Source organism: Rhinolophus sinicus, chromosome 18 (assembly GCF_057876585.1).
Source record: "Rhinolophus sinicus isolate RSI-liver-muscle chromosome 18, RSI-T2T, whole genome shotgun sequence".
Lineage (NCBI taxonomy): Eukaryota > Metazoa > Chordata > Mammalia > Chiroptera > Rhinolophidae > Rhinolophus > Rhinolophus sinicus.
In genome coordinates, this window is record NC_142518.1 from 27974383 (window position 1) to 27998572 (window position 24190).

Consider the following 24190-nt stretch of genomic DNA (forward strand, 5'->3'; position numbering starts at 1 on the left):
CGCGCGCGCGCGCGCGCACGCGCGCGCACGCGCGTGTGTGTGTGTGTGTGTGTGTGTGTGTGTGTTTGCATGGCCAATGGACTCCAGGCCAATTAAATAATATATTGGGGTAGTTTCTAGACATCAGTCAGTATTTTTTACAAGTGCTCCAGTTTGGGAATCAATGCCTTACACTCTGTTGTTTTTATGAAAATAAAGACTGAGGTAGGGATAATAATGCCCCCTAGCCCAATGTCTGTGTGCTAATACCTAGAACCTATGAACATATTATATTACATGGCAAAGGAATTAAAGCTACAGATAGAATTGAGGTTGCTAATCAGCTGACCTTAAAATAAGATTATTTTGTATTATCTGGATGGGCCTAATGTAATCACAAGGGTCCCTAAATGTAGTAGAGGTAGGCACAATTGTCACTGTTAGAGTGAATGTCATTACTGGCTTTGAAGATGGAAGGGGGCAATGAACCAAGGAAAGTGGATGGTGTCTAGAATGTGAAATAGTCAAGAAAAAGGATTCTCCTTTAGAGCCTCCATAAAGGAACTCAACTCTGCTGACACCTTGACTTTAGCCCAGTATGACCCTTTCAGACTTTTGACCTCTAGAGCTATAATAAATTTGTATTGTGTTAAGCCATTAAGTTTGTGGTAATTTTTTTTTTACAGCAGCCACAGAAAACCATTACAGAGACATTATTAAGAAGACTGGTTAATACTTGAATAAGAGAGAGAGAAATAAAAGATAATTCCAAGGCTGTATTCTTTAAATACAGCTGCTCCATGTCAAACATTTTTTTTTTTTGTCCAGCACTTTTCTAAAAAGCATATCCCCCTACCCTCTGTTTTCATTTAGAATTTTCTCTTCATTTTTTTCTTCCAACATGTATGTGGTTCCACAAGGGCTATCATTCTTATATCATACATGCACTTTCTCTCCAAGAATGTTTATGTTACTCAATCTCACCCAACTGTGCTCTTTATCTGGTGTTGTAGAAATCAGAACTGAGGGAAGAGAGGCACATTCCATCTGGTAACAACTTGGTAGGTATAAGCCCACACACACAGTTCGTCAGAGGCCATGGTTCTAAGCCTACAGAACATGACTTTCAGAGGTTCTGAAAGAATGACCCTGTCTGAGAGAGACAGGGTTGAGAGCCTAACCTGGAATTTGAAGCATTCCAGTTACTGCTTCCATTTATTCCTAAGGCCAATCATAGATTTAGCCTTTTGCAACTTGGGTTACACAATAACTTTCTTTTTTTGCTTAAGCCACTTCAATTTACTTTCAGTCACTTCAAACAAAATATCCTGACAAACTCAAACATGAAATAAACCCAGTAATCAAATGAAAGTTAACAAACATATACACATTTATTATGAATGCAAAAATTACCTTTATTAACCCAGTGGGGTTTTTTTTTTAAGCATCTTCTGTATCTGAAACATTTTATTAATGAAATGAATAGGACAAGATCCTACATCCTGGTACTGACAGATTCATCATCCTCCAGAGTCTGTGTCTACATTTACCAATATACATACCCTCTTGCAATGTCCTCACTACAATCCCCCTATGCTTATTTGACAAATGTAAAATAGAAATGAGTTGAAGAATGTCTGGTTTATAAAACATACAAATGGAAGAACCAAAAAAGTTAATGGGAAGAATTTCATGATATTAAGCTCTCTAAGGGTGATTACCAGGCTCTTCCCAAAAATGCTCCTGTCACAGTCAAAAAAGTTGCTGGGAAGGACTATTGCTGTAGCTCTGTCACAACTCTTTTATTCTTAATAAGCCAAATGTTTCTCGATTCCATCATAAGTAAAGTAAAAAGAAGAAGAAAGGAAAAATAATTTGGAATAAATCATTTCAGGCCCACAGGCCAAATCACTTTGGATTCACTCAGGTGTTTCTTTTAATAGCTGATCTGAAGGTATGTGAGATCCCACAGCTGACCAGATTCTAAATAGAAAATCACAGAATTTAAAACTAAGCACGCATGCAGCATGGAATAATAATCAAGTTTGGCTTCTTAAAATGCTAAATGCCAGAAAACCAGAGACCATTAGGGCAAAGTCCACACAACAACACTGACTGAATATTCTGTTTCTCAGAGGGATTTTTACAAGGCTCAAATTCTAAGGTGGCCTAAAAAGCAGGGTCAAAGATGGGTTTTATTTGACAACCTGTGTTCTTCTTCTCAAGATATTTGATACGTTTGTACAAGAATCTTTTTAAGAAAAAAAGCAAATTGTTGTTACTAAGAATCTAGAAACAGCAGCAATAGAGTTTGTTCTCAGCGAAAGGGCTGAGTTGTAACTGTGGGCACCGGTCACGTTCTGGGCTCCCACACAGCAAATAGGTTAAGTGGGATGCCCTGCACAAACCCCTCACCTCTGGAGGGCTGACGGCTGCGCGCGATAAGGAGAAATGTGGGGTGGGCGGGTGAGTGTGGGGAGATAGGCCTGCAGAAGACTGAAAGGCTGCCGAGGATCCAGGGTGGCTCCAGGGAAAGGCATGGTGGCCCCGGGGGCTGGTTAGCTTGGCGGGGCCAAGCGGGCTTTCCCGAGGGTGAGTGTAGGGGTGCACCAAGCAGCCTCGACGACTTCTCCGCCAGTGTTATAAACAGACCTCAAGAGTGGAACTGGCCAGCCTGTCGCTCCGAGTTCTTGGTCTTCCGGACTTAGGCGGCGGAGGCCCCGCCCCCCCGTTTCTCACCCATCATGGCCCCGCCCCTCCTCTCCTGGCCCCGCCCGGGCCCCTCCACTTCCCACAGCCCTGCCCAAACGCTCTCCGCTCCAGGCTCCGACTCGGCTTGGCGGAGGTGGGGGAGCGCAGGCGCGGCTGGCGGCTCGCAGGGAGAGGAATAGCGGCGCCGGGCGCTGGGTGAGTGAGGTGGCCAAGCGGGGCTCGCAGCTGAGGAGCTAGGTTCCAGCCTTGCGTCCGGGAAGGGCTCGGGGTGTGTGCGGGTGACTGCCCCGGGAGCCTTCGGTCCCGTAAAAGGAAACCGGCCAGAGGAGCGGCAGCGGTGTTGGCCGCGCTGCCTGAGGGTGTCCGGCCCCGCCGCGTGGAGAGCTGAGTGCGTGGTGGCGGGAGCGGGTGAGGGTATATGTAAGACGAAAAATTGAAGGAAAGGGCTCCAAGAGTCTGGCGTCTGTACTCAGGCTTGGATCGCCTAGGTCGCTGGAGGGTGTCCCAGCTTCAAGTTCAGTATCTTCCGCTTGGTGCCCCTGAGCGGCGTCCCGGGCCATCCCTTCCCCCGCGCTACCGTCTCTTGAGTATAGAGTTGCCAGGAACGTTTCTTGTGGCGGGTGAGGGGATTTCGGGGACGTGGGCTGTCTCCCGAGGCTAGTGCCAAGGAGAGCGTGGCGTTCTTGTGACCTTCCTTCACCCGGCCCCAGAGAATGTGTCCGTCTTCTGGTCCATTGTGCTCAGCGACATTTTAACAAAGGCTAGGACTGTTTTCTAGACAGTGGCGGGTGACAGCGGGGGCGGGTCGGTGGAGGGGGTGTCGTACGAGATCGCGGTGCGGCCCCGGGGGCGGGGGAACGGGGCGGGAGGGGGGCCAGGCCTGGGGGAAGTGAAAGGAAGGGAACAACCTTCCTCTCTTAGTTTTTTTGATCAGTGGTAGGAACAGCCTTGAAAGGGATATGATATGAAATTAGAGTGTGTGTGTTCAGACTCTGGCTGCAGCCGTTGGTTTTGTAATTGGTCTGTTTGATGTATTTAAGTGTTCCTTCAGGAGAAATGCGAAACTAATGGTATTTAAGAGGAAATAATGGAACGAAAGGGTGAAGAGGTGGAGTTTCAAAACTTAGAGCTAAATTAATGCCGTGTGATAGCTAGCCTTGGTATAAATAAAGCCAGGATGTGAAGGCGCACAAGTCAGGATAAGTGAAAAGTTGATTAGGGTGCTGTTGATTGTTTCAGTCAAGAGTAGATGTGTGTGTGTGTGTGTGTGCGCGCGCTGCCAAATTCTTGGGCAGACCCATTTTAGAACCCTTAAAAATGATACTGGTAATATAAAACACTAGAGCAAATACTGTAACATTGGATAAGGCTCCAAGGCTTTCATTTTCAACAACTTAGGATCTTTATGAAAAGTAATATATGTTCTCAAGCATGGATGTTGATATTTTTACTCATTTGTTTAAGTTAATACAACAAAAATTGAACTTCCTCCTCCTCCACCCGTTTCCCTTGATTGTGAATCCCATTTTATAAACATTTACTTTCAGATCTGAAATATATTTAAAGGCACAATTCCTCTCCAACCCGTGCATGAAGTGAACAGGATTTCTTCTTGTGTTATTGTCATGTTGCTCTTTCTTTTCCTGTTATTTTACATTAAATGCCTCCAACATTACCAAATTTAGAGAAGGAGGTGTCACGGATGCCTTTCCCCCTTTCCAGTGGCTAATGAACTCCTATTCACCCTTTCAGACTCAGCCAAATTCACTTCTTGGGAAAATTTGCCAACTCCCTAGAATGAATTGATCACACCCATTTCTGTTAAACTGATACTTCTGGCCTTATTTCTCACTTGCTACTAGAACCTCAGTCTTCTCTGTTACACCAATACCTAGAGTTTCTAGGTATGTAGTAACTGCCTAATAAATGCACCTAAAATTAGAGGTTAACAAGTGCTGTTAGAAAGATGTATCATGTAAAGTTCATGGGATAATAGAAGAAATTCAGAATGCTGAAATTATATTTAATATTTGAATAACACTCTTTGGAGTGTAGATAAGAAATAAGTATGAAAATATGTTCCCATGTATTAGTTTGTGGTTTATCCTTCTAAAAAAGGTGCAAAAGTTTGCAGAGATAGGCAAAATAAGCATCAGAAAAAGACCAAATTTTAAAAAAAGGTAAACTTCTCATATTGAAACTAGTGAAAAGGTAACGTGAAACAGAGTGATCATTTGTAGAAAGACACACGTAGGGTGCTGTTGGAATTAAGGAATTTAAAAGTGAATTAAGCTGGGCAGACAGTATCCTCTGAAGGCTAGTATAACTAAAGAAACTGTAATCTATTAGACCAATTATAGAGACTAATCAGTTGTATTATAGTCTTTCTAAATCTTAAGGTGGTTTGAGCTAATGGCTAATGGGTCTCTTCATGTTATAGTGCCTTTGGTAGGCCTGGCCTATTTTTGCCAGCCTGTGTTTGAACATTTCTCTGAACTCCACCAGGATCACTGGCCTTCCAATCACCTTTGGCTCTTAACAAGAATTATCTTCCTCTTGCTCCTTAGCACTCAAGCTCATCATTCCCACACCTAGATTTCACTCCCTGAAAGGATTTACCCATTGGAGAGAATATTATAAACAAATGATCACTGGGTTTATACGTAAATGGAATTGATAGGTTAGTTTAAAAATTAGTCCAGGTGTCTGTGCCTACAAAACAGATAAGTATTAGTAACTTCTGTTTTTCCCCCCTCACTTCATTTGTCCCCTCTCCACCTAAATGTTAAAGCACTTTTTCAAAAAAAAGTTCTACATTCTCTTTGGTCTTTAGACTCACTTACTGAAAAACAAAATCCCAAAATCCAAACCACTGATTATAGCTTCCTTCTTAAAATTTTCCTCACTTAGACTTCCTTCCCATATTTCTTCGAATTCTTTGACCAGTCAACCTCAGTTATTTCCACTGAGTCCTCTTCTTAGGGTCTGTCCAAGACTTTCTTTCCCACTAAATCTATGCAAGAAACAATAATATGGTAGTCAAGGGCATGCCTTTGGAGGCAACATATTAGACTTCTTTCTCTAAATGTCAGTTTCCTCATCTGTAATATGACAATTATAATACTTATCTGATAAGTGAGATCAGGTATATTAACAGCGTACCATAATATCTAGCACATATAAATTGCCCTAAAAATAGTAACTAGTTTTATTTGTAATTGCTGTTTCTGATGAGAAACAATTTCAGTAGCAATGAACTTCAAAATGTGGATGTATTGACATCAACTACCCTGGTGGAGCTCCAGTCCTGTATTTGTAGATTCCTCTCCTATATCTTCAATGGGTGGCTTAGCACCACGGTTTTCAAACATCAGTGTGCACAATAATCACAAGACTTCGCAGATTTCTGGGTCCCACCCCCAGAGTTTCTGATGTCAGATGGGGCCTGAGGATTTTCATTTCTAACAAAATTCTAAATGATAATGATGCTGCTTGCCCTCAGGTCACACTGAGTGGCACTGATCTAGATGGCATTCAGACAAGTTGGCAGAGAGAAAGGGAGGGGAGACCAAAAGACCAAAAAGTTATCAAAGTTAAGAGACGACTATGCATAAAGTTGGTTTTATCATGTATCATGTACAGTTTGGAAAGGATGGGTCTAAGAGAATACAGTTGGATTTGGTGACCAGGAACCTTTTTGTTTTTGGTGTGTGTCAGGTGCAGAGGGTTTATTTAATTATATACTTCAGTTGGTGGCATATTGTCATTATCATCACCAGAAAAATATGACAGGTATTTGAGATAGTTGTTCTTAATCTGGGGTATGCATTAGACTCTCTTAAGGAGCTGTTTTCACCAACATGCTTATATTTAGTGTCCCTCCTCCCAATGTAAACCCATCAAACCAGAATTTCAGAGTGTGGAACCTGAGCATGAAAAAATTCTAGGAGATTTTGATGGGCACCCTAGTTAAGAACCACTTATTTGCGCAATCGTGGTCAGGAAGTGGAAGCAGAGAAAAACGAATTCAGGTCTTCGCTCTTTTTTTCTTAGCCTGACTAGAAGTTTATCGATTTTATAGATCTTTTCAAAGAATCAGCTTTTGGTTTTGTTGATTTTTCTCTATTGATTTCTCATTTTCAATTTCATTGATATCTGCTCTAATTTGTATATTTTTTTTCTTTTGATTATGTTGAATTAAATTTGCTTGTCTTTTTCTGGTTTTCTAAGGTGGAAGCTTAGATTGTTGATTTTAGATCTTTCTTCTTTTCTAATATATGCATTCAACGCTATACATTTCCCTCTTAGCACTGCTTTCACTGCGTCCATCAGCATTTGATAAGTTGTATTTTCATTTAGTTCAAAATAGTTTTAAATTTCTCTTGAGAGTTCTTTGACTCCTGTTATTTTAAAAGTGAGTTGTTTAATTGCCATGTATTTTGGGATTTTCCAGTTATCTTACTGTTATTGAGTTCTAGTTTAATTCCATTGTGGTCTGAGAGCAGACATTACATGATTTCTATTTTATTTTTTCATTTGCTAAGGTGTAGTTTATGTCCCAAAATGTGGTCTTTGTGAGTATTCCATTGAGGTAGAGAAAAATGTGAATTCTACTCTTGTTGGATGAAGTAGTCTATAGATATCAGTTATATCCAATTGATGGTGCTGTTGAGTTCAGCTGTGTACTTACTGAATTTATGCCGCCAAATCTGTCCATTTCTGTTAGAGGGATGCTGTAGTCTGCAGCTATAATAAGGGGTTCATCTATTTTTCCCTGCAGTTCTATCAGTTCTTGCCTCATATATTTTAACACTTTGTTGTTAGCTGAATACACATTAAGGATTATGTCTTCTTGGAGAATCGACCCCTGTATCATTACATAATGATCCTCTTTATCCCTGATCAATTTCCTTGCCCTGAAGTCTGCTCTGTCTAATATTAATGTAGCCATTCTTGCTTTCTTTTGATTAGCATGGTAGATCTTTCTCCATCCCTTTACTTTTAATCTATATGTGTCTATATTTAAAATCATTTTCTTGTAGATAACATGTAATTGGGTTTTGTTTTTCACCCACTCAGACAGTCTCTGTCTTTTAATTGATGAATATAGACCATTGACATGAAAAGGATTATTGATATTGCTGGATTAATATCTACCATATTTGTTTACTGTTTTCCATTTATTGCCCTTGTTCTTTGTTCCTGTTTTTGTCTTCCACACTTTTTCTGCCTTCTGTGGTTTTAATTGAGCATTTTATATGGTTCTATTTTCTCTCATTTCTTAGCATACAATTATGCTTTTTTTTTACTTTTTTTAATGATTTCTCTAGTGTTTGCAAAATATACATTTCCAACTAATCAAGTTCCACTTTCAAATAATACTGTCCCACTTCATAGGTAATGCAAGTACCTCATAATAACAAAATATTGCAAATACCTCCCTCCCATTCCTTGTATCATTGTCATTCATTTCACTTATATTTAAGCATATTATATGTGTGTGTGTGTGTGTGTACACATAGTTAAATATGTTTTTGTTATTTTGAACAAACATATTTTAGATCAAGTAAGAATAAGTAAAATAAAAGTTTTTTAATTTTACCTTTAGTTATTCATTCTTCAATGTACTTCCTTTTATGTAGATCCAAGTTTCTTACCTATATTATTTTCCTTCTCTTTGAAGAACTTCTTTTAACATATCTTGCTAGCAGATTTATTGGAAAAAAATTTTCCTCATTTGTGTGTGTGTGTGTGTGTGTGTGTGTGTGTGTGTGTGAAAGTCTTTATTTCTCCTTCCTGTTTGAAAGATAATTTCTCAGGGTACAAAATTCTCGGTTGGTAGATTTTTTTTCTCTCAACACTATAAATATTTCACTTCAGTCCCGTCTTGCTTGTGTGGTTTCTGAAGAGAAGTTGGCTGTAATTCTTATCTTTATTTCTCTATAGGTAAGGTGTTCGCTTTCACTCTGGTTTCTTTAAAGATTTTTTTAATCTTTGATTTTCTACAGATTAGCTATGATATGCCTAGAAGTACGAGGTGTGATCAAAAAATACAGTGAATGTTTGAATAAAAATTATTACAGTAAAAGACACATTGCCATTAATCCCCCTTGCTTCAAACACACTTATCCCATTATTCTTGCTACTTTCTGAAGCAGTTCTGGAAGTCCTCTTTCATGAGTGTCTTTAATTGTGCTGTCGTGGCTGCCTCAATGTCCTGAATCATTTTGGCTTTGGGGAAGAGCCAGAAGTCGCAAGGTGCCAGATACAGTGAATAAAATAGATGAGGACACACTGTAATGTTTTTATTTGACAGAAATTGCTGTATACCTGAAACGATGTATGACATGGAGTGTTGTCATGAGGGACGATGATTTATGGCACACCTTAAAACATACCTTCTCTCAACCGTAGCTCACACCCGACTGAATGCACTGAACAATTTGAAACTTGTCACACACTGTTACTAAGGTTCAATGTTCCGCTTCCCCTATTGAAGATCCCTTTCTGTTGGATGGCACTTGGCAGCAGCATTCACCGTATTTTGCTATCACAACGGAAAGGCTCCTTGTCACACGTTGCTTCAGGTACAGCAATTTCTGTCAAATAAAAACATTATAGTGTGTCCTCATCTACCTTATTCACCTCATCTGGCACCTTGTGACTTCTGGCTCTTCCCCAAAGTAAAAATGATTCAGGACATCAAGGAAGCCAGGACAGCACAACTAAAGACACTCATTAAAGAGGACTTCCAGAACTGCTTCAGAAAGTGGCAAGAACAGTGGGATACGTGTGTTTGAAGCAAGGGGGAGTATTTTGAGGGGGATTAATGGCAATGTGTCTTTTACTGTAATAATTTTTTTTATTGAAACATTCACTGTGTTTGTTGATCACACCTTGTAGTTTGTTTGTTTGTTTAGCATTTATTCTGTTTCCCTTCTCTGAGCTTCCTGGATCTGTGATTTGGTTTCTGACATTTATTGGGAAAATTCTCAGCCATTATTGCTTCAAATATCGCTTCTCTTCCTATCTCTATTTCTTCTTTCTGGTATTTTCATTACATATATCTTACAGCTTTTGTAGTTGTCCTATAGTCCATGGATATTCAGTTTTCTCTTTTCAGTTTTAGAAGTTTCTAGTATATCTTCAGGCTTAGAGATTCTTTCCTCATCCATGTCCAGTCTTCTCATGATCCCCTGAAAGGCATTTTTATTTCTGTTACAGTATGTTTAATTGGTAGTATTTCTGATTGATTCTTTCTTAGATGTTTTATCCCTCTGCCTATATTATCCATCTGTTCTTCCATGTTGTTTACTTTTTCCATTAAAGCCCGTAGCATACTAATCCTGGTATTTAAAGATTCCTGATGTGATAATTTCAACATTCCTGTCATATCTGACTCTGGTTTTGATGTTTGTTCAGGCTCTTCAAAGTGTGTGTGTGGTGGTTTGTTGTTGTTTTTTTGGGTTTTTTTGTTGTTGTTGTTTTTTGCCTTTTTGTAGTCTTGCAATTTTTTGTTGAATAGTGAACACAATGTACTGAATAAAAGGAACTGCAGTAAATAGGTCTTTAATAATGTTGTGGTAAGATGTGCAGGTAGGGGAAGCATTCTTTAGTCCTGTGATTTGGTCTCAGTGTTTGGTGAACCTGTGCCCCTGGACTGTGAAGTTTACCAGTGCCTCTCAGTTTTTTCCCCCCTCTAAGTGGTACAGGATAGCTAGAGGGCACTGGAGTTGTATATTTTATTTCTCCCGGGTAGGTTAGGCTATGATAAAACCCTAATTTGTTAGGCTCTGGTACAATAGGTTCTCCTGAGGGCAGCCCTTATTAAGAAGAACGGAATGCTCTGGTGGAATGCTCTGGCATATTTCAAAATGGTTCATTTCCCCCTCCCGCGGTCAGAAGCCCAAGGGGATTTTTCTTCAGTATTTAATGTGAGAACCAGGTCCAGCTCCTGAAGGTAAATCTCACAAAAGTGTGACCCCCCACACACACTGATTGAGTCCACTTTAAGAGTTTAACTTTCTGACTTGTCTATACTGTGCCTGCAACTAATCAATTACAGTTCAGGTGTTCCTGCCTTGGCACTGGTTCCCTCTGAGGTTTCTGCTCCTGGTCTTCTGCTTGGTGAAGTTTGTGATTCTCTGTATCTGCCTGTCTGTCTCCAGTTTGGGGGGCCAGAGTTTACCCTGTGTCCTCATATCGCTGATAGATTTAGGAAGAGTTGTTTTTTAAGTTTGGTCACCTTTTTTCTTGTTGTTAGGAGAGAATTGCAACTTCTAAGCTCCTTACACACTAGATTGGAACCTTAAGTCCCCCTTTTCTTTTCTTGAGACTTTACCACCTAACTGGCCCTAAATGTTTTTGCCTGTTTGGAACTTCATATAAATGGGATCATCCATATATACATACTTCTTTTGCTTGTCATTACAGTTGTGGGATAAATCCATTCGTTTGACGCTTCCTAAAAATTGATGTGCACATGCATCCCCTAGGGATGTTGTTTAAATGCAGATTCTGATGTAGGAGGTGTGCGGTGGAGCCTGAGATTCTGCCTTTCTAGCAAGCTCCCATGTGATGCTGATGTTTCTTTTCCATAGATAATACTTGGAGTAATCATAAGGCATTCGTTTGTTCCATTTTCAACTGCTTAATATGCTTTGAATAGTTGGGAATTTACTATCTAGGTTTTCTCCTGGATGAGGAAAAATTTGGAAAACCGTCCTTTAATTGTCTGTCAATATTATTTTCCAGAATTGGAGGAAACAAGTTATTTCACGTTTACAATGGCTATTGCCATCAATATAGTAAGTTAAAGATAGTATTTGACTAATGTATTAGCAACATAGTCCAGTAAAAGTTTGCACATTGCATCTTTAGTTGTAGGTAAGGTTTTGTCAACTCTATTCTGTACAGGTAATTTTTAGGTACGGCAAGATTAAGAAGGACACATTGGTGCATGTGTGTGCTCACTTGGATATGTATGGGAGTAGCAGACAAGATATAAGGCTTTCTTTTAGAGCTTCTGACAGGAAATAATAGCTACAGTGTTTTGTTTAGATTTTTTCCCCTATTTATAGGGCTTATAAGACAACCTCTTAGTATTGCAACACCTTTCCCACAAATAACACAGTGATTTGGTTATCCTGAAAACCTTGGGGACCATAGAAATAGTATTGTCAGTGCAAGCTGACTTTTAGAGTCTCCTAAGGAAATGCCTTTATACGAGACATGTCAAGCTTTAATTCAGCATTTATTGAACACCTTTGCTGTGTAAAGGGTGTGTGTACTAGCTTTACCCTTTGTAAAGTAGAAAACTACTTCTCAAGAATGATATTGAGCACAATGAAGTGAGAGTGAAATGAAGTGCCACAAAGCAGGGATAATCAGAACTCTTAAAAATGCTCAATGGTTGCTTTACTTTCTCCATTATTGGGTGATGATAAGTGATATACTTATTTTCAAGGTCATTCACATACTGATGATGACTTTTTTGGTAGTACTCGTTTTCTTCTTGATAGGCTGGGCAGTTAAATGGGCCAGAATATAAATAAGGATTTGAACTTCTTAAGTACATTTTTCAGTGTCTCAGAATTTAGAACCTAGGATTTCTTTAGGAAAATCTGTTGTATTTTACATTTCTGACCTGGACTAAGTTCCTTGTGTTCTATTTTTTTCTCTTCTTCTAAAACTGCATCTTTAGAAGACGTGTTATTTTCTGGAGTCCAAGGTAACCAAACTCCTCCTTTTTGACTGACAAAGAAAGCCTTATTATTCAAAGCACTGTATGTTCCGTGTATCTGCTCCAGTCTGTCTCCAGTGTGCCTGTTCTTTGTGGTTTGGTTTCTAAAGTTACGCATTCCAATTTTGCAAAAAAAGAAAAAATCCATATGACTAACTTGCCACAGTAATCCTTTCTGACATGTTTGCTTCAGGGAGAAAGCTGGCAAAGTTTGAAACATATGACTAGTTTTAAAATTTGCTGTCACTGCAAAAAAAAAAAGTTAATGGAATATATTCCTAGTTTTTTTTTTCTCGGTGTTAGTATTACTCATGGGATCAGAATAATGATTTTGGCAAGGATATATTTACTTTCTTGTGTAATTTTATCGTACTTCAGTATCTCACTCATTTTTCCCTAGGATTTGTCAAGAAAATATTATTACATATAGAAGTAAAAAACAATTTCTTTAGGCTCATAAGCAGTCATTCTGAAAATACAAATGTTTCTGTTGCATTAATATGAGCTATATTGCAAAAATCAGTATATTCTTTGAATTTTACAGTTTCTTTAAAATGCAAATGTAGACATTAATATTTATTATTAGCATTTACTTTATATTTCTTTCTCTAAACTGTGAATGTTCACCAGGTTTATAGAATTAACCTTTACAAAGTTTTGAATAGTCCATTCCCACTGCTATTGTCCTAGGTTAGGGTTTACTACTTCTTTCCTAACATCATAACCATGTCCTTTTTACTAGTCTCCCTTGTCATTAATTACCAGTCCTTAAGCCAGATCTGCCCACCTACAAATACTAAAAGCCTCCAGCTTACCAGCACCACCCTTCAAAGTGCTTCTAGAAAGCCCCAACTACCTCTGTAGACCCAACTATTCACTTTCTCAAAGGTTGTATATGCCTAACCTTTCTGAGTTGGAGTCTACTTTTTTTGAGTTCCTCGTTTGCGTTTCAGTTCTTAACCATTTGAGTGGGGCTACAATAGCTTTCTGCCAGATTCTCAGCCTCATTAGTCAGGGGTCAAAGCATCTACATTGTCTTTATCTACTTGGTTTCCAGCACCAGGAATCAGGATACTGAGTAGTCCTAGACTTCTTGCCACTAGAGTGGGTGGATTTCAGTCTACTTCAACAGGGCTGGTAAGAGGAAGAAGATACAGGGGCCCTCTGAACACCAGGAAGAGAACTGGGGCAAATTCTGTGTAGAATGGGGTTTTGTTTTTTTCTCAGAAACTCAAACCCACTCTCGGTAGATCTGCCCTTCACAGGAGTGTAGTGAGTGCATGAGTCAGAAGATTGCCCAAGTTATTTTTTCTTCCCACCTATCAAGCAACTGCAACGCATGGATTATCTTCCTTAATAACACAGCAATGACAATAGCCCTTCTATGTTGTACCAGATATTTTTCTTTCCTTAATTTTTTACCCTGTACGGTATATAACATCCCCACTTTATAGGGAGAACACTGCAGTTCAGAGAGGTCAGTTTGGGGCATGTGGTAGAACTGGAATTCTAATCTGTGTCTCTCTGACACGAAATCTTGGAACTTTTAGCAGGAGGCCCCATTGCATGAAGCATGCTTTTGGGTGGCCTCTTCCCATTCTCAGTTTTACACAGTAAACACACAGTGAAACTCTGTGTTTAGGAAGAGAAAATATATATTGAACACTTATTATGTGTATATTTCAAGCATCAAACATGGTCTAGTAAGCATTAAGTGCTTAATAAATGTTGAACGAATGAATAAATGAGAGGATAACCATATGAATTAGTTAGAAAGCGTAATCTCCCTGTTCTTAACAAAATGGCAGGCATATGGTAGGTTCTCAAAAAAATATTTGTTGAATTGATGAGATTATCCATTCAAATATTGAATTCATTAGGTTAGCCACTGTACTATTCACACATGATGATACATACAAATATCTGAGTCATAGACCTACTGTTGTGGTGAAGAAAAGGTAGATTTTTAATAGATGCCTTTTCTTTTGGGTCCCCCATCGAGTAATTAATATTATACAATGAACTCTTCTACCAGAAGAAGTCCTCCTTTACTTACTTCATCTTACTGGACCTCTTAGTCATTTACTCCCTAAAAATCTTTCCTTGACTTCTGCCCTTTCCCTGGATAATGCCATCCATTCCCATGACTTCAGTTTCATTCTGCACACGGACAATTCCCATAGCTCTACCCAGTCATATTTTTTCCTTGAAGATCCAGGGTCGTATAAAAGACTATCTACCTTAAACTAAAATGTCTTAAACAGAACTTCTCTCCCTGCCTATTACCCAACAAATATATCCGTTGCTGCTTCTTCGTGTCCCATAGTTTTAAAGGGGAAGGGAGCTCTGTATTCAGAATGAAGACCTTTGGATAAAAAAGCAGCCTAAGTATAAGCACTAATGTAACCACACGGGGTTCTCTTTGCCACTTCGTTGGAGAATTCATAGTGCTTGTCCTAGAGTTAAGGCCCCTAAATGAAGGGGCTAACAGTAGGCTGCATCACACCCCCCCCAAAGAAGATTTTTATCTTTCCTTCCTTTTCAGTGCCAGTTGGCTTTCTGCTCCTCCTTACTGATGCAAGCAGGGATGGCAAGAGAGAGAAGGAGGCCTCTTTCTCATTACCTCCTTTTCTCAAGCAGAACATAGGAGAGAATACACTCTGATTATCATTTATAACAAGTCTCATTCCAAAGTTTTCCTAAAATACAAGTCCTGGGATTCAAATTTTATTGCTTTTCATCTAACATTTAATTGGCTATAATAATCCTATGGCTTAGTAAATTACATTGAGAGTTTACACTGCATTATAGGTTTGGCTATCCCAGTGTCTGTCTATAGCCCTTAATTAGTGAAAATAATTTTGTTATTTTGAATTTTCATTGCGGTTTTCCATCTACAGAACTCTCTCAAAGTTTGTATGGATACCTTCCCCCATTGTCCATTTCTTTCGTAACGATAATAAGGTGTATTGTGAGTTATTTTTCTTGTTACTTCCAGTCCAGTACTCACAGAGGGCTGTGTAGTTAACTCTTACCTACTTCTCTAGGACTGTCCATGCTTTCCCCTTTTTGTGCTGTAGTTACTAGACTTCAACTAATAGTGTTACGTTCTTTCCTGTTACATTACTACAATGACATGTGGTTTTTTTCTTCTTTTTTCCTTCATCACACACTGGGTGGGACCTATTTGTCTAAAGCAGTGTATGACTTATCTTCAAACATCCTTCATTAAGTCAGATGTTTCTGTATAATGCTGGCAAAGAAATTTAAGCGTTCCTCTTGTACATTTAGGGATATGAAAGAGAAATTTATAACTCGTATTTCATTATTTTAATTTTTTTATTTAATAATGTCTAATATAACTCCTTATGTAGTATTGATGGAAGCTATTGATTCTATTAAGCAAACCAAAAGTTAGTGCGCTTCTAGCTTCCATTTCGACATAGGAAAATCTTAGTTGCTGTGCGATCACTCATTGTCTGTCCAGCCAGGGCTAAGGCACACTGTCTCAGAGAGCTCTGATACGGGTTTGTTTACAGCTCAAGCTTCTAGTATTGTCTGGGGTAGATGTTTCTGATTACAGTTGTTTTAGAACCAGAGCCTTTGACCTGACCTTACTCTGTGTGACTAGAAGCAGGAGCCTTAATTCCAGGGGGTGTTACCAGACCCTGAGAGTATCCTTCTGTAGGACCAAAGGTGAGTGGTTACAGACATCCTGTAGCTGGTACAGCACGTCCTTCATTGTACGCTAAACATACTTCCCACAAATAGGCCTCCTGCTTCAAGGGTGCCTGTATTTGGAGTGGTTAATTCCATTAGCCTGTATGGGTAGATGACAGAGGATATTCTGTTAAAAACTTGACACTCACCCTACTCCACCATCACTTTCTTTTACCTAATTCAGGGCCCTGCTGGAATAGTCAGTGTCCCCTTTTAGTAAGTGCTTCAGAAATCTTGGCATGGAATATCATTCTAGTACTTCTGGTTTCCAGAGAAGCAGATAAGTTCAGCATATTATGGAAAAGCTTCTCTGTACAGCATCTGGCAACCTTGCACGCTTTCATCCAGGCCCCAGGGGCAATGCTTGACCGTAGTTTGACTCAAGTCTTGGCAAAATGCCCTGTGATTCCTCCTGGAGCAAGGGGAGATAAGTGGACTGGTGAAGAGCTGCCATGACACAGTTTCTTATCCCATACCTTGTGGGAAACTGCCATAAGGCCATGTCTCCCCGTATTGTAGTTTAAGTTGAGCGCAGGACTCTCTGCCTGGTACCTCGTGGGGTATAACGGCAGGTATCTGTGAAAGTCCGTAAAAATGCTTGGGTTTAGTTTGAAGTGCTCCTGACAGCACCATGCCACGTCCCTTGGACTATCTGTTCTCCCGTCACTCCTATTTGATGTCATGTGTGGGACTAGAGACTCAGTGCGCTGACACCATGCTGATTTTGCTTTTGCTGTCTACGTAAGTAATACACTGTTCAAATCCATGTGAGCTGACTGTCTCCTTACCAGCCGAAACTATGGAAGTATGATAAGCCAACCAAACAGCTGCAGTCATAAGACTTGTGGCCCTGTGAGCCACTGTGTGGCTGCTTTGGGAATGTTTGACTATGTGACACAGTGGAGCTTCCACTGGCCAAACACTCAGCTGAACCGTGGGATACTCTTGGGACCTGTGTTTGTCTCTGGGAAGAATGGGACCCCAATTTGCAGGGGGACAGAAGCCAGGACTTTCTATTGGAATTATCTTTTTCTCACCTTTGCAGGCCAAGGAATATGCTAAAACCTGCTTCTTAGAAAGTCTTATGTATACAACGAGAAGGCTCCCGCAAATTCTGAAGCTCCCCATTCTCCCCCAAACACACACACACCCCTAAGTGTGGTAGGAAACAAAGCAAAATCACAGTGTTTGGGCCTCCTCAGAATGGTGTACTTTAAATGACGCATTGCTGCTCAGGAGGTGGTTGCCTTCTGCTCATAGATCCTGTGGTAGCATTGGTGTATGGCGTTTTGGTTCCCAAGGAAATAAATGTTTCACCATACAAGCATCCATAAAATATTCCTATTCTGGTATTAAATCTGGGAAAAATAGAAGACAACATGGAGAGTAATTTCTACTTACATATTTTTGAAATTTTTTCTACTTGTTGATTTTGTATTATGATCTTTTTTAACATAGACATGTAAGGGTATACATTTCACTCTAAGCACTACTTTAACTACATTTCACAGATTTTAATGTTGTATTTTCATTACCATTTAGTTCAACTATTGTCTCATTTCTCCTGTAATTTATTTTTTGATCCAATGATTACTGAGTTTTACTGTTTACTTTCCAAATATGTATGGTTTTCCTGATTTCTATATTGGTATCTGTGAGGAAAATGTTAACACAGCAGGTCTGGTTGCTAACTCCTTCGTGTCTCTAAGGGAACCCGGAAACATGATTGACTCTTGGACAACCCCTGGGAATGTGGCCCTTTGGATGATTTAATGTTAATGGTTGATTTTATTTTGTACACCAGGAGCAATAGACCATGATGTACCCATTTGTCAGAATTGCTTTGTACAAACATCCAGATTGATTATGTGTACTTGGTTTCATTGTTGGGGTCCTGAGTTTCAGTTACCATAGCAGGATATGCCTACATGACCAGCCTTCCATATGAGCCATGAACACTGAGATTCAAATGCTCTTTGTGCTCTTCCCTGGGCAGATATATGTTGTACATATTTCTGTATTTTGTTACGAGAGAGAAAGCATGTATAAGAAGCCTGTGTCTGACCTGTCTGAATTCTACCCAATGCATATCTTTTTCCTGCTGCTTTTTCTCTGTACCCTTTGCTGTGATAAATATTAACCTACTGTTGAGTCCTTCTGGTGAATCAAACTGACAGTGATCCTATGTGCCCTAAAACCGTATTCTAATTTAATTTTATTTTGGTCAGAGAGCATACTCTGTGTGATTTCCTTTTATCTTAAAAGATTATTGAGACTTATTTTATATTCTACATATGGTCTCTCCTGCAAAGTATGCCATGTAAACCTGAAAAGAATGTATATTCGGCCATTATTGGGTATATTTTTCTATAAACAACAATTAGGTAAAGTGGCTGATAATGTTCAGATCTTCTTTCTGTCTTTGCTGATTTTTTTTCCCCCAGTACAGTCCATTGCTGAGCATTGAAGTCCCCAACTATGGTTGAAGAATTATTTATTTCTCCTTACAATTCTGTCAATTCTTGTTTCATATATTTTGAAACTCTGTTTTGGGGTACATACACATTTGGGATGATGCCTTCCTATTGAATTGACCCTTTTACATTATGAAGAGTCCTCTTTTATCTCTGGTAATGCATTTGGTTTTGAAGTTTGTCTTGTAATATTAACGGCCATACCAGCCTTTTGTTTACTCTTTGCAAAGTATATATTTTTCATCTGTTCACTTGTAACTCATCTGTATTCATATTGAAAATGAGTGTCTTGTAAACATTGTATACATGTGTGTGTGTTTATTTTGTTTTTGCCTTCTGACAATCTCTACTTCGTAACTGGAGTGTTTAGTCCAATAATCTTTCATGTAATTATTGACGTGATTGGGCTTAGGCCTAAGGTTTTATTTTTTATTTTCTACACATCTCTGTTTTTCCTCCCTCTCTTTTATTTTCCAGCCTTGTTTTTAGAGTATTTGAATATGTTTTTATAATTCTATTCTATTTTTTCTATTATTTTATCTATTTCTTCTACTTTTTTAATCCATATTACTTTTATAGTGGCAGACCAAGGGGGTAACAATATATAAACATAACTTTTCACAGTCCACTTAATTAGTTAATAATGTACTATTTAGTACGTCAGTTAATAATGTACTACTTCAAGTAAAACATGGAAATCTTACAAACTTATAGGCCCACACTTCTGTCCTTTTTGTTATAGTTATATGTACACACACACCACAAGATACTGTTATTATTTTGGTTTTAAACGATTATTAGTTTATAAAGTAATTTAGAGGAGATGTCACCAGAGGCCCATGGGGATGTCCAAGAGAGGACTCAACCCAGAGCAGCAATGATCAAGTTCTTGTCTGTGCAGAAGAAAGAATTCAAGAGTGAGACAGATGCAGGAAAGTACAGGGAGTTTATTGAAATGAAAGTACACACGTGAGAGGGAAGTGTGGGCAAACTCAGAGAATGAGCATTCCTGAAGGAGTCCTGACCATGGGTATTTCTACCTCCAGGGGCCTGAAGCTGATGAGGTCCCATTGACCTGACTTGTCAGTTTCCTCCCAGTAGGTGGGATCCTCAGTTTCCCACTCTTCCTTATTTGGCTCTTCCAGAATTATCATGGAGTTAGCTGCATGATGGGAGTCGTACTAATCGCAATGTAAATGAGATTATAATGACATTAAAATTAGGTAAAGTTCAGGTCCTGGTCATAGGGATTAGCCTTGCTGGATGAAACTGGTTCTTGTTTTTCTCCAGCTGCAGGTGCCAGATATAGTCACTTGTTACTTGTATAACCAGTGAGGTGCCTCATGTTGTAGCCTGGAGGGAGTGGTCAATTTCTTAGGCTACTTATCCTGCCTCAGAAACAAGAAAAAATAGTCTTTTGCATATACTCAGCCATTTACCATTTCTGATGCTTTTCATTCATATGCCGAGTATTCCAGTTCCATCTGGTGTCATTTCTCTTCCATCTGAATAAGTTCTAGCATTTCTTACAGTGTAAGTCTGCTGCCAGCAAATGTACTTCTTATAGAGCAGGTCTGCCAGTGACTAATGGTTTTAATTCTCTTTTATCTGAAAATATCTTTGTTTTCATTCTTCAGTGATATTTTTGCTAGCTATAGAATTCTGGGTTAACATTTCTTTTTTCTTCAAGGCCTTAAAGATGTTGTTCGTCTTTCTGTACTCCATGGTTTCCGATGAGAAGCTAATCATTAGATCATTGTTCCCTTGACTGTGATATGTCATTTTTCTTGTTGGTTTCAAGATTTGCTCTTTATCTTTAGCTTACAGTGGTTTATTATGTACTTTGGCTGGGCTTCTCTGTGTTTATTCTGCTTTTTATTTATTTAGTATCTTGTATCTATGAATTTCTCTTTCATGAATTTTGAGAAATTTTCATCCATTATTTCTTCAAATATTTTCTCTTTCTCCTCTTCATCTGCTCTTCTAATTACACTTCTTTATGACTGTTTAATATCACCTAACAGGTCCCTGAGCTTCTGTTCATTTTGTTTCAATTTTTCTCTCTATTCTTCACCTTCTGCAATTTCTATTGATCTATCTTTAAGTTCACTAACTCAGTCCTCTGTCTTGTCCATTTGGATGTTAAGGTAATATAGTGACTTTTTTTTTCCAGAAATTATATTTTTTCATTCTAAAATTTTCATTTTATTGTTTCTGTTTCTCTGATGAGACTTCCAGTTTCTCTACTGAGGTTTTCATGAATTGATCATTCTAACATCTCTGCCATATTGAGTCTGGTTCTAAATGCTCTCTCTGTCTCATCACTGGGGTTTTTTGTTTGTTTTGTTTTATTATGCCTTGATACTTTTGTGGAAAACTGGACATGATATACTGGGTAAAATAAATTGAAGTAAATAAGATAGGCCTTGAGGATAAAATTTCCTCTAGTGTCTTTGTTTTTGACTCCCCTGTTGTCTTTGGGTTCTCCTAGGGATTTCTTCTTAACTAAGGTCTGAGATGTGCAGTTCTTTTAGTTGTATCCCCCTGTTACTATACATGAGTCCTATTGGTGTGGTGGTAAGGTGTGGGCGAGAGGAAGTATTCTATAATCCTAATATTGGGTCTCTGTGATCCTGTGCCCATGGGCTGTGACCTTCACAACTGCTTCTCAGTTTGTTTTGGTTTTTTCCCCCTTAGGCTAACTGGGTGGCTGGAACTGGGTATTTACCTCACCCAGAAGGCTAGAGGGGTTTAGAGCCAACTGGGTATTTGGGTATTTCACTTCCCAAGGTTGGTTAGGCTCTGGTAAATAGTTTCTTTTGAGGGCAGGCATTGTGAAGAAGAGAATGTTCTGGGTATATTACAAAATGGCTACTTTTCCCCTCTTCCTGCGGAAAGCCTAAGGGAATTTTCTTTGATCTTCACTGAGATCTGGTAGGGCTTCTGGAGATAAAAGTCACAAAAGTGTGAAGGTCCCCCTAAGATGGGTCTCCCCTGGAAATTTTAACTCTCAAACTTGTCCACACTGAGCCTCCTGCGATCAACTACACTTTAGGTTTTCATACCCTGGTACTGGTTCTGGAGTTTTCTGTTCCTGGGCTTCTGCTTTGGTAATTTGGATTTTCTGTAGCCACCTGTCATCTCTACAATTTGGGGGGCAATGGTTTGCCCTGTGAACTCAGTCCTCTGCTGGATCTAGGAAGATTTGTTGATTTTCAGTTCATTCACCTTTTTTCTTTTCTTTTTTAATTAAAGTTTATTGGGGTGACAATTGATAGTAAAGTTACATAGATTTCAGGTGTACAATTCTGTAATACATCATCTATATATCACTTTGTGTGCTCACCACCTAGAGTCAGTTCTCCTTCCATCACCATATATTTGACCCCCTTTACCCTCTGGTAACCACTAAACTACTGTCTGTGTCTATGAGTTTTGTTTCTTCATTTGTTTTCTTGTTCTTTTGTTGTTTTCAGTTTTATATACCACACATCAGTGAAATCATATGGTTCTCTACTCTTTCTGTCTGACTTATTTCGCTTAGGATTATAATCTCAAGATCCATCCATGTTGTCACAAATGTTCCTATATCATCTTTTCTTACCGCCGAATAGTATTCCATTGTGTATATATACCACAACTTCTTTATCCAATCATCTATCGAAGGACATTTTGGTTGTTTCCATGTCTTGGCCACCGCAAACAAAGCTGCAATGAACATTGGAGCACACGTGTCTTTATGGATAAATGTTTTCAGATTTTTTGGGTAGATACCCAGGAGAGGGATTGCTGGGTCATATGGCAATTCTATTCGTAATTTTTTGAGGAACCTCCACACCGCCTTCCATAACGGCTGCACCAGTCTGCATTTCCACCAACAGTGTATGAGGGTTCCTTTTTCTCCACAGCCTCTCCAACACTTGTTACTATTTGTCTTGTTGATGATAGCCATTCTGACTGGGGTGAGGTGATATCTCATTGTGGTTTTTATTTGCATTTCTCTGATGATTAGTGACGTTGAACATTTTTTCATATGTCTATTGGCCATTTGTATGTCCTCTTTGGAGAAATGTCTCTTCAAGTCCTCTGCCCATTTTTTAATTGGATTGTTTGTTTTTTTGTCGTTGAGTTTCATGAGTTCCTTGTGTATTTTGGATATTAACCCCTTATCGGAGTCTTTCTATGCTGGGCACTTTGGGAGTATACTTTGAATATTATAAAGGTTGAATTGAGATTTTGAACTGTTATTTTTATCCAATAAGCATTATTTCCTTTGTTTTCACAGCTAGTTTTCTTGGCTGGGTTTGAACAGCTAACTCTTTCTTGTGCAGTAGCTCTTGTCTTTGTTCAGATCTGTTGTTTTTGGATGAGTTGCTAAGAGTCTAGTCTGTGCAAGCATTGTTCAGAGTTTAGTCATTGTGGCTAATCTGTGCTCAGGCATCTTCTCTTTGGCTCTTTCTCTTCAATTCTCACGATTTCCTGAATTCTTTGTATCTGGTTTTCCAGGCCTGAATGACTGGATTTTTGATATTTTGTGCTGTAAGCACTTGGACTGCATCTAGTCCTGGACTAAAAGGCACACCATCTCACCTTCTCTGAGTAAGTGCACACTCTCTACCGGTGTCTGTCTGCTTCTCTTCACTCACCAACACCTTCTGGGTTGCAGCTCTAGTCTCAATTCAGAATTTGTTCTTTTGCTTTTCATTTATTCTTTACCATCGTGGTTCAGGGTTCACATAGAGATGTGGGTAGACAGAGTTTGGGAATTCTCTCTCCAGCTGTCTTCCTTCTGTGATTCCCCCTCTTCCTTCAGCATTTCACCAACTCCATTTTTTGGTTCCCTAGGCCAGAATAATGTTTTTTTTTTCCCCATGTGGGCCCCCTCTCCACTAGCTGTTGTTCACCACAAATGCTGCACTTAGCCCCAGGGTTAAAGCCATGGTCATGAAAACTTATCTGTGTAGCTCCCTGTCTCTATTCCTTCTACCAATTTTGAGTTCCCTCTGAGAGTCTGTATGCTTTTGTTTACTGCCCAGTACCTTAATTTAATTTCTCTTTCTATTATACTCAGATTTTATAGTTGTTTTCTGTGTGTATGTGTGCAGAGGAGGGAGAAGGTCCTATAGGTTCTGTGTTTATCATACCCAGAAATAGAAAGGTTTGAGGAATATTTCCATTAAATCAAAAATAAAATTACTGAGTAACCTTTTAGAAATCAACACCATGTGTTTTTAGTGAATGTTAATAAGATAGAATCTTGTGATGTCCTGGCCTCTTGTTTTCCATACAAATGGGAATAGAGGAGGGGGACATGTTAGTGATAAGCAGAATCCTTTGGGGGCTATGGGCAGCCTATATGATCCCACCACACCAAGTTGTGTTAAAGATAGAATAACTCTTCACAAAGCCTGGAGATTTTTTTAAAACCTAGTTATGACTGTTTTGAGCCAGATGCTAGATTCTGCTTTACTTAGTACAATGCCTGTCATAGGTATTTAGTAAATATTTGAAACTATTAATTATGGATTCACCATAATAAATTACTCACTATTAATAAATTAGC

General features: G+C 39.0%; 1 protein-coding gene across 3 annotated transcripts in view; it reads left to right on the forward strand.

Annotated features, from left to right (window-relative positions):
- The first annotated feature begins 2735 nt into the window (after positions 1 to 2735).
- Positions 2736 to 24190, forward strand: part of PRRG1 (proline rich and Gla domain 1) — a 115566-nt gene continuing 94111 nt past the window's right edge. The window contains exon 1 of one of the 3 annotated variants that reach the window (XM_019718199.3): positions 2736 to 2886. The gene's annotated coding sequence lies outside the window, so the exon portion shown is untranslated. Of the gene's footprint in view, positions 2887 to 2945; positions 3080 to 23143; positions 23227 to 24190 lie in introns of those variants that run through there. The other 2 variants (XM_019718200.3, XM_019718202.3) reach the window with 2 other exon arrangements.